At 37.5% G+C, this 10,484-nt stretch overlaps 1 protein-coding gene across 6 annotated transcripts in view; it reads right to left on the reverse strand.

Annotated features, from left to right (window-relative positions):
• The window catches only part of Mical (Molecule interacting with CasL), a 51,893-nt gene extending 49,822 nt beyond the window's left edge, over positions 1-2,071 (reverse strand). For 5 of the 6 annotated variants that reach the window (XR_012452371.1, XM_074100557.1, XM_074100541.1 and 2 more), the window contains exon 1: positions 1,995-2,071. The gene's annotated coding sequence lies outside the window, so the exon portion shown is untranslated. Of the gene's footprint in view, positions 1-1,812; positions 1,829-1,994 lie in introns of those variants that run through there. The other variant, XM_074100532.1, reaches the window with a different exon arrangement.
• Between the last annotated feature and the right edge of the window lie 8,413 nt (positions 2,072-10,484).

The raw sequence follows: 10,484 nt of genomic DNA on the forward strand, positions 1-10,484 counted from the left end.
ATAACAAGTATAAACGCGTCTGCTTAATGAACATGCCTATATATTGTGTCTGTCATTTACAGTAGGTGCAAGTGCGACTTTGCAAATTATGGATTATGAAAGGTCAAGCGAATCGATTTCGCATTCGATTTATTTTGATCGAACCTACATTCAAATATTGGGAACAAAGAATAATTTTAATTAATAATTTAAAACGAATATGTACATGTAGATAAAATAAATTATAGTTACGTACATAAATCATAGTAATAGTTAATTTGCAACTAATTTCCTATGTAATTAATAAAGAAGTAATTTCGCTGTCAATATCGTAATTTCGGTGGCGATTTTTTTTTAAATATCGCATAGCTATTTTGCTATTGAATTTAAATAGGTACCTCTTCTATCATTGAAATCCTAATGCAAAGGAGTATCCCAACGAGTGTTTATTTTCACCAAAAGTAAAAAAAAATTGTACCCTCCGGAATTACATAAAAAAGGTATTTCAAAAATTAACCTTCAATGCCAAAGGCACACACAAAACCTTAGATGTTTATTCTCAATTAAGGAACATTTACAATAGCAATACCTAATTTGATTTTTTAATCCGGTCTTCTAAGTAAACGAATCAATCTGAGATATGATTGGATTTTCGTGAATCGGTTAAATAATTGCAGATCGCATTCCATAACATCGATCTTTTACAAAATCGATTCTTATTGCGCATCACATGAAATCACATTCCTATAGGTAGCCAGCGGGGCGCGGAGGGTGCCGAAAAGGTTATGTCACGTGGCAGGCAACTATGACGGCTGGCTGGCAGCGAAGCGAACGCATGAATGAATGAATGCGAGCAAGTTTAAATGTCAACTTAAATTGAAATCCGAAAAAACCGGATTTATAGTTTAAAATCCGAATTTATAAAGACAGCAAAAATCCGGATTTTTTCGGTTATTTCGGATTTCGAACTATCCGGATTGCAATCCCTATGTCTGTCTGTCCGTCTGCGGCTTTGCTCAGGGACTATCAATGCTAGAAAGCCGTAATTTTGCACGGATATAATATGTAAACTATGCCGACAAAATGGTATAATAAAAATTGTAAAAAAATTTTTTTAGGGTAATGTAAAGTGGGGTGATTTTTTTTCACATCCAACCCTATAGTGTGGGGTATCGTTGGATAGGTCTTTTACCATTAGGGGTTTGCTAAGTTCGATTCAGGGATTTGTTTGCGAAATATTCAACTTTAAAGTGCAAATTTTCATTAAAATCGAGCGTCCCCCCCCCCCCCTCTAAAATCTAAACCGGTGGGTGGAAAAATTTGAAAAAAATCAGGATGGTAGTAAGTATATCAAACTTTCAAGGAAAACTATAACGGCTAAGTTTGCTTGAGAATTATGAGTAAATAGCAGCCTAAGGTATAAAATATACCTAAACTTGGAAGATTCCGCATAAAATACCCGGTTTTTATTTGATGTGAATGATGACAAGGCAAAGCTTGTGTACACTAAATACGAGGAATTATTTTCGAAGACATGCCTAACTCACGTTTCTCACATTCTCCGGGTTGCCTTACAAAAACATTCACTCCAAGCATCTGTCATTTAAATGGGTAGTAATTAAATAACTGAAAACCTAAATGTAATTTGTTCAGAGTCCAGTGGAAGATCGATTGATTATACTTAAATCAGATTTATTTATTTTTAACTCCCTCTTTTACTGTGTTCAGTCTTAAAAGTTTACAAGTGCAACATAGTTTTATTTAGGCAACTTAATACTGGCCGGATAATAATACCGGGGCCTTATTAGAGTGCTCTTTTATAAGGCCACTTGCCACTTTGGCCCCGAGCAGCTGGTACTCGACGGCGGCGCGCAAGCCGCACGACCCAACTTTAATAATGAGCACCTTGTATTGGGCACCACGGCCCTCCCCTTAGGTACACTTAGTGCTACTCACGCGTCTAACGTATTCAACAAGGCCTGGGCTTTATTACAGTCCTCTACAAGGCCACTTACCACTTTGGCCCCGAGCAGCTGGCACTCGACGGCGGCGCGCAAGCCGCAAGGCCCAGCTCCGATGATAAGCACCTTATTCTGGGCACAAATACGGCCCTTTCCATACACCTTATGGTTGGCTCGCGCGTCGAACTTCTTGAATAAGGCCTGGGCCTTCCATGAACTGCTCAGTTTTGTCTGTAAAATGAAAGGATTCTTTTAGTTTAACGTTATTGTAAGGAGCAACAGACCGTGTTCCTGAGAAGAAAGGTCTTGACAGACTGACGCATAAGAAAGTGATTCTATAAGGGTTCCTTTTTTGGCGACTGAGCGACGCAACCCTAAAAACACTATTTAATTCCGGCAATATTTTCAAAGTTCTTATTTTCACAATACAAAATAAAACATAAAATAAAAGCTAAAATTAAAGTAGTTTTAAATATTATTATTAATTATAAATATGATATGATTATGTTAGTCTGTAACAGGGTTTCGCAAAGTGGGGTACGCGAACCCCTAGGGGTTCGCTATTCGACGGTAGGGGGTTCGCGACAAGGTTTACGTGATGGTGGCGGCAAGATGATTAAGATTGGTTTTTGGAGTCTCTTTGTATTTTTTATTTCAACTTCAAATTTGTTACTTATTTGTTTGTTACTTGTTGTTGTTTGTTTCAGTTTGTATTTTCGTTGGCAAGACTATTCTTACCTATATTTGTTAACTTTTATTGAAATAAATAGTATACATCATATTATCATGATGATTGAAATAAAAATGGGGGGGGGGGTAGGGGTTCGCTGTCGTATAGAAACTTTAACAGGGGTACGTGGAGCCATAAGTTTGAGAAACCCTGGTCTATAAGGTATTTATTGTATGGGCCAATTTGCCCGAAATAAATGAATTTATTATTATTATTAAAACACTAGAATAAAAAATAAACATACTATGCCACAATTATTTTTCATCAACAAATCACATGAAACTTTATGGTAAATATAAATATATATTACAAAATCGCTTCTGTTTATCGCTAACCAAAAGAGCATTGCAAAAAAAATTACACAACTTATTAAAAAAAAACATGACCGAGCATGGTGCGTACAAATCGCATTATTTATAAAGTCTTAATGTAATGTTCGTCTTTTTTTTTTCTAGTCGAAGTCGAAAAGAACCGAAAATTCTAAAGATCATCCTGTGCAATTTTATAGATAAGGTTAGATTTGTTTTATAACAATTCAGGACAATTCATGGATTCAGAGAAAAAAAAGAGTTATGAGTTATGATATGACCAAGGACAAACAATACATAAGTACAGTCAACAACAATGAGATCGATACGGCGAAAGTTACAAAAATATGTATGCACGACCTTAACGTTAAGTTAATAAGTCGTGTAGGTATATATTTGTTTAAGTCTTACCACCTTTAAAACAATTATAGGACGTTTTCAGAAAAAAAGTGTACCCTTTCTTTTTTTCTTGGGAAAAATATGGTTTTTCCTACTCAGAATTAAGAGCACAATCGAATCCGATCGTTTAAAAAAATGACCCCATTTATTCATCCAAAATTATATGACTCAGTTTTGTCACGCCCATACTGAGTGTATGAAAAAAACGTCGCAAAACTGTAATTTTTTTTTGGGACGTTTTTTTAAAGTATCGAAATTGACTGTGCTCTTGATTTTTAGGAAGAAAAACCATATTTTTTTCAAAATTAAAAAAAGAAAGGGTACTCTTTTTTTTGAAAACGCCCATATGCGCAATAAAGTACTGAGTACATTATGCCAAACATACATTATGACTTTTAACAACTATGCGAGCCTATACGGCCCCGATCCTACGCCAGGAAAAAATACAACACGACCAAGTAATATTCGCTCGGTGCGTACATTTTCAAAGTTCAAACACATTAAAGCCCACGCTTGGCCGTAGCGGGCTCATTATTTTATAACAATTCGCATATTTCGTTCGCTCAGCGTGATGACGAAATTAGGGATATCGGCCGCATCCGGGTTTCGTTCACCCGAGTCAGTTACTACTGAGGGGCTACGATATTCCAAGTTCGTATAGTGTCGTCTCTCTCGCACTCCTGTTAAATATAATTAGCGTGAGCTGGTCGGGATAGTATAAGGCCAGTATTTGACAGCAACAAACATTGATATAATACGGTATTTGACAACTCCTGATTTTGCCATATCTTAATATTATTATGAAAATATAGATAAACAGATAGTGTTTAGCGAAGAGAAAATTTAAATCGGTTGAAAATTGGCTTTATAGTGATTTTTTGTAAAAATCTATACCTGTCTCTTTCTCAAACGCTTCTCTTTCTCTATGCAGCAAGTATGGCGGTACTGGCGTGTGACGTCACATGCTAGTATGTCTTTCTCTGTCTAATCTTGAATTTAAAACCTTTATAACTTTGTTATTTGTAAAGGTAGCTTAAAAATTGTTTTTCTATTCGATAACAGGCATTGTGTAGTTTTAATTTATAAAACATATACAAAATAGTCAAATACCGTATTGTTATGAGATGTCAAAACGCAATTCTTTTTGACGTTTTGGCATCGCCTAATTGCAAACTCAATTGACTGTTACGCTAATTTCATCATTCGCTAAAAGATGTCCACTGCTGAACAAAGGCCTGCCCCCAAGAACGCCACAACGAACGACCACCCGCCACTTACATCGGTTGCCCGTACCTCTCGCGATGTCGTCAGTCCACCAGGAGGAGGCCTGCCAAGTTTCATTTTCCGGTCAAGGTAGCCACTCGAAGACCTTTATACCCCGACGGTTATCTGTTCTTGAAGCGATCTGGCCCACTCATTGCCCCCTTTAACTTGTGTATATTTTTTATTTATTTATTTATAACCTACGAATAAATAATAAGTCAGGAAGCGTAACTCAGAACAAATTCCACACAAAAAGTAGCCATATTTTAAGCTAATACGAATCATTTTCGAAGTTGCAAATAGACGTGCTTGTTGATTGGTTAAAATTCGGAAACAAAGCAGGGATTGGTTTGCGCGCGTGATGTCAGATGCACGACAAATGACGCATAGAACACGGTCTTTAGGGTTCCGTAGCCAAAATGGCAAAAACGGAACCCGTATAGTTTCGCCATGTCTGTCTGTCCGCGGCTTTGCTCAGGGACTATCAATGCTAGAAGCTGTAATTTTGCAAGAATATATATGTAAACTGCGCCGACAAAATGGTACAACAAAAAAATCAAAAATAATTTTTTTTAGAGTACCTCCCATAGACGTAAAGTCATCCAACCTTGTAGTGTGGGGTATCGTTCGATAGGTCTTTAAAATCATTAGGGGGTTGCTTAAACCATTTTTCGATTCAGTGATTTGTTTGCAAAATATTTAACTTTAAAGTGCAAATTTTCATTAAAATCGAGCGCCCCCCCCCCCCCTCTAAAATCTAAAACGGTGGGTGGAAAAATTTGAAACAATTCAGGATGGTAGTAAGTATATCAAACATACAAGGAAAACTGTAACGGTTAAGTTTTCTTGAGAATTATTAGTAGTTTAAGAGTAAATAGCAGCCTAAGGTATAAAATATATCTAAACTAGGAATATTCCGTACGAAATACGATATCCTTACCAAAAATATTACTTTTTTTTCGTAATAGCCACGGAACCCTATTTCGGGCGAGTCCGACACGCTCTTGGCCGGTTTTTAATCCGCGCCTACTACGACTCGCACTCTCGGACTCTCATTATTAATTCGTAGTTTATAACAATTACAATACCAATCGCCTATAAAATGCTGCGAATCAAGTACCGCCATAGAATCACCTCATCATCATCATCATCATGTCAGCCGAAAGACGTCCACTGCTGGACATAGGCCTCCCCCAAGGCTCTCCACTCAGACCGGTCTTGTGCTTTCCGCATCCACCGCGATCCCGCGATCTTAACCAGGTCGTCGCTCCATCTTGTTGGAGGCCTACCGACAGCTCGTCTCCCGGTCCGCGGACCACCTAAAAACCCGCGGAGAATCACCTAATATTACGATATTCAAAATTAAATTTGTTTATTACTGGCGCTGATATTACTAAATAATTCACACGGCCGCACATACGCTACATTTTATTATTCACGGACATCTTAAACAGCTAGTGTAACATTACATTAGCAATAACTTACGAACTCGCAATGCAGAAATATACAATTATGAAAGGTTCAGCGTTGCGTATAGTGTTATGAAATAAGTTTTTATAATTAAAAGAAAGTGGCTTGCATAAATATAGGCTGTTACTCATCGCCTAGGACTCGTAATGTTACTAACAGGTGCGGTTATAGTTGGTACTATTCGTCACAAGATCTATACTCTATTTGTTCTAACATGATTCAAATCGTCACTACTTTTAAAAAAACTCGTATTCCAAAATGGATAATTTTACTGAGTGCACTTTATGACCATTAGGTCAAGGTTCAATTTTGTTGCCGTATTGATTTGAGATACGAGATTTTTTCAAACTAGTGACGAAATGACACATGATGATTATGTAACTTTGTGAGGCGGTAGCTATTTTTTTAATTTTTCCATCAGAGATAATGCTTGAAAAAATGAAATCACATTAAAACTGCAGATTGTTTGCTAGCAAATACGGTATTTGACTATATTGTATATCTATATAAATAAAAATGAATCGTAAAATGTGTTGCTAAGCGCAAAACTCGGGAACAACTGGTCCGATTTCGATAATTATTTTTTGTTGTGTTCGTTACTATCAGGAGAAGGTTTTTATGGAAGAAAATAAAGAAAAAATACAACGGGGGCGAAGCCGCGGGCAACAGCTAGTGTTTTATAAATTTAAACTACACAATGCCTGTTATCGAATAGAAAAACAATTTTAAAGCTACCTTTACAAATAACAAAGTTATAAAGGTTTGGAATTCAAGATTGGACAGAGAAAGACCTACTGGCATGTGACGTCACACGCCAGTACCGCCATACTTGCTGCATAGAGAAAAGCGTTTGAGAAAGAGACAGGTATATAGATTTTTCAAAAAATCACTATAAATCCAATTTTCAACCGATTTAAATTTTCTCTTCGCTAAACACTATCTGTTTATCTATATTTTCATAATAATATTAAGATATGGCAAAATCAGGAGTTGTCAAATACCACATCACATCATTACAAATACCGCAGAAGTTTTTTGCAAACATATTAAATTGCATTTTCACCTGACTGTTTATGGCTGCCGCCTAAACACAATGGCGAGAGACATAAATTCATTTAATTGACACAGCACGAACATAACTCTGACAGTTACACGAGACAAACGCAAGAATAAGTAATAACAAGTGTCAAATGCATTGATCTGGCACCTAGCCTGTGCCTGTGTGCTTTATGCATGAATTACTTCAAACGTTCACTTTTATGCCTACCGTAAACTGCTTCAACTTTGCCTTCTGCCCCCAACATTGCCTGATTCGATTTAGAGTCCATAACTCAGCACTCTTATAGGTTTAAAACTTTAATCTACACGGGAATTATTATTACGCGGGAAAAAACTTTAAAAACCTAGAAAGGTGCTAGTTATCGACTCTAAATTGAATCAGGCAATGTTGGGGCCAGAGGGCAAAGTTGAAGCAGTTCACGGTAAATGTACATATTTAAAATAGATTTTTCACCGTAATGCCATGTAAGATAATTAAAACACAAGGAAGCCATCTTGCGATTCATTTGTCCCTTCTCTTTCTCTCACCTACATAAATTGTTTCTGTCTCATTTTTAACCCCCGACGCAAAAAGAGGGGTGTTATAAGTTTGACCGCTATGTGTGTCTGCGTGTCTGTGCGTCTGTATGTCTGTGTGTGTGTCTGTCTGTCTGTCTGTGGCACCGTAGCTCTTAAACGGGTGGACCGATTAGAATGCGGTTTTTTTTATTTGAAAGCAGGTTTTCTAGCGATGGTTCTTAGACATGTTTTATCAAAATCGGTTCAGACGTTTTTGAGATATTGAACTTCGAAGTGACAAAGTCGGGGATTTTTATATTAGTAAGATTAACAATTTAATTAAATAAGTGATGAGATTTGTGACCAGGAACAAAATAATGTCGTTTTTTATAGAAACAGGTGTGACAAGGGGAAGGGGCTAATAAATGGTCAAAATTGATGTGTCGTACTTTGCGGGTGACCCCTGTTTTAGTTGTAAAGGATAAAATAACTTTGTTACCCGCCGATAGATGGCGGTGTACGCCTTTGCATTAGGGTATGCATGGTGCACCTATAGAAGGTTGATTAGATTTTTGTTTACGTGAGAGAAAGAATTTGCAACACTATCGAAGTTACTGTATGAAAGTGCAAATAAAGTGGTTGTATAATTCCCTACGAACTATGCCCTGCCCTGCGTGGGAACTATGGCCCAAGCCCTCTTGTTCTGAGAGGAGGCCTGTGCCCAGCAGTGGGACGTATATAGGCTGGGATGATGATGATGATGATAATTCCCTAACCATAAAAATTACATGTTTAATTTAAGCTTTTTGCTGACTGTACTTGCGTTGTCACCCAAACTACATTTGCATACCAAATTTCAAGTCGATGCTATAAACCGTTGAAGAGTTCCGTCCTGCGGAGACGATCCTGGCTGGACTACCGGGATGTCACTAATAGATTATTGTATTATCACGCAATTTAAATTTCAAGTCAATCTAACTACTGGATGTTAGTCAAATTAAACTTGCAAGATTTGATTACAGACAGACAGACAGACAACGGGACAGGTGAAACTAAATCAAAGCTTGTATAATAAAGTTTGATTTTAATTCAGAGGCCATTTAGTTCAATCTCGTACAGCCTCCATGTGCATTCCCACGGGATCGGAACCAAAAAAAACAACATTTCAACCACTAGTATTATAGAGATACTAGCGTTTACCCGCGGCTTTGCACGCGTAAATCATTAGTTACAGCAGTTGAATTTAAATTCCGGGATTTTATTAAATTCTCGTGGAAATTCCCTAAAATTACATCGTGGTTTTCATTGACGTTAAATTAAAACACCGATGCCAAATTTTATGACTCTAAACCCAGCGGTTGTTATTTCGATATTTTATCTCTATCCCGTAAGAATATCGGGATAAAAAGCAACCTATGTGTTATTCCAGATTTCCAGCTTTCTACATACCAAATTTCATGACTCTAAGTCCAGCGGTTATTAGTTCAAGATTTTATCCCTATCCCGTGGGAATATCGGGATAAAAAGTATTCTTTGTTTTAATACAAGTTATAAGCTAACTTTTTGCCAAATTTCATCCAAATCCGTCCAGCCGTTTCAGCGTGAAGAAGTAACAAACATACTCACTCACTCACAAACTTTCACATTTATAATATTAGTAGGATATGATAGGATAATAACAAAACCATTTATTGCGGGCAACACGGCCCTTGCAATATGAAAATAAATATTATAAATTGTAATATTATTTATTTTATTTTTATTATTACGGGGCTCAGGGTTTTTTATACAAAGTAAATGAACGAACGAAATGAACACGATAAATTTTTAGGAACTTAGATCATCATCATCATCATCATCATATCAGCCATAGGACGTCCACTGTTGGACATAGGCCTCCCCCATAGACCTCCAGTTGCTTCGGTTGGCATCGACCGTGAACCCGCGACTTTAACCAGGTCACCCGTCCACCTCGTTGGTGGACGTCCTACGCTGCGCTTGCCGATCCGCCTCCACTCGAGAACTTTTCCGCCTTACCGGCCATCTGTTCTCCGTGCTATATGGTTTGCCCATTGCCACTTCAGCGAGCTAATTCGCTTGTCTATGTCGGTGACCCTTGTTAACCTCCGACGCAAAAAGAGCGGTGTTATAAGTTTGACCGCTATGTGTGTCTGTCTGTGGCACCGTAGCTCTTAAACGGGTGGATTGATTTGAATGCGGTTTTTTTTAATTGAAAGCAGGTTTTTAGCGATGGTTCTTAGACATGTTTGAGATATTGAACTTTGAAGTGACAAAGTCGGGGGTTTTCCAACTTTTAGTTGATTAGGTTATTTTTCTACGAATCTCCTAATTCATTTCGACTGTCAAATCTAATGGATTACGCGTGCGATGCCGCGCGTAAACCCTAGTATACAAATCAATAACCAGACCTTGTATATTAATTATATTAATAGTGAACAGACCGACCACGCTTCAATGACACCATACAGCACTTGTACAGCAATATGACCCGTATACCGTGGTGTTAAGGTCCACTGTCGCAGTCTAAACGTATGCATATGGATTTCATTTACCATTCAAACTGGCATACTTGAATGTTAATACACTATGAGTGATTTTCTTTCGCTAGCATAGGCCCGACTACTTGCTACTGACTTCGACTGTGCCCGTATTTGCCTACAGGGTAGTTCCGTTATTGTGTGATTTTTAGGGTTCCGTACAGACGAGTGCATAAATAAGTATCTATTCGAACCTCTCAATAACCAACAAAAAGTTTGAAAACCCACGACTTTGTCCCTTCAAAGTTCAATATCTCAA

Source organism: Choristoneura fumiferana, chromosome Z (genome assembly GCF_025370935.1).
Source record: "Choristoneura fumiferana chromosome Z, NRCan_CFum_1, whole genome shotgun sequence".
NCBI classification, from domain to species: Eukaryota; Metazoa; Arthropoda; class Insecta; order Lepidoptera; family Tortricidae; genus Choristoneura; species Choristoneura fumiferana.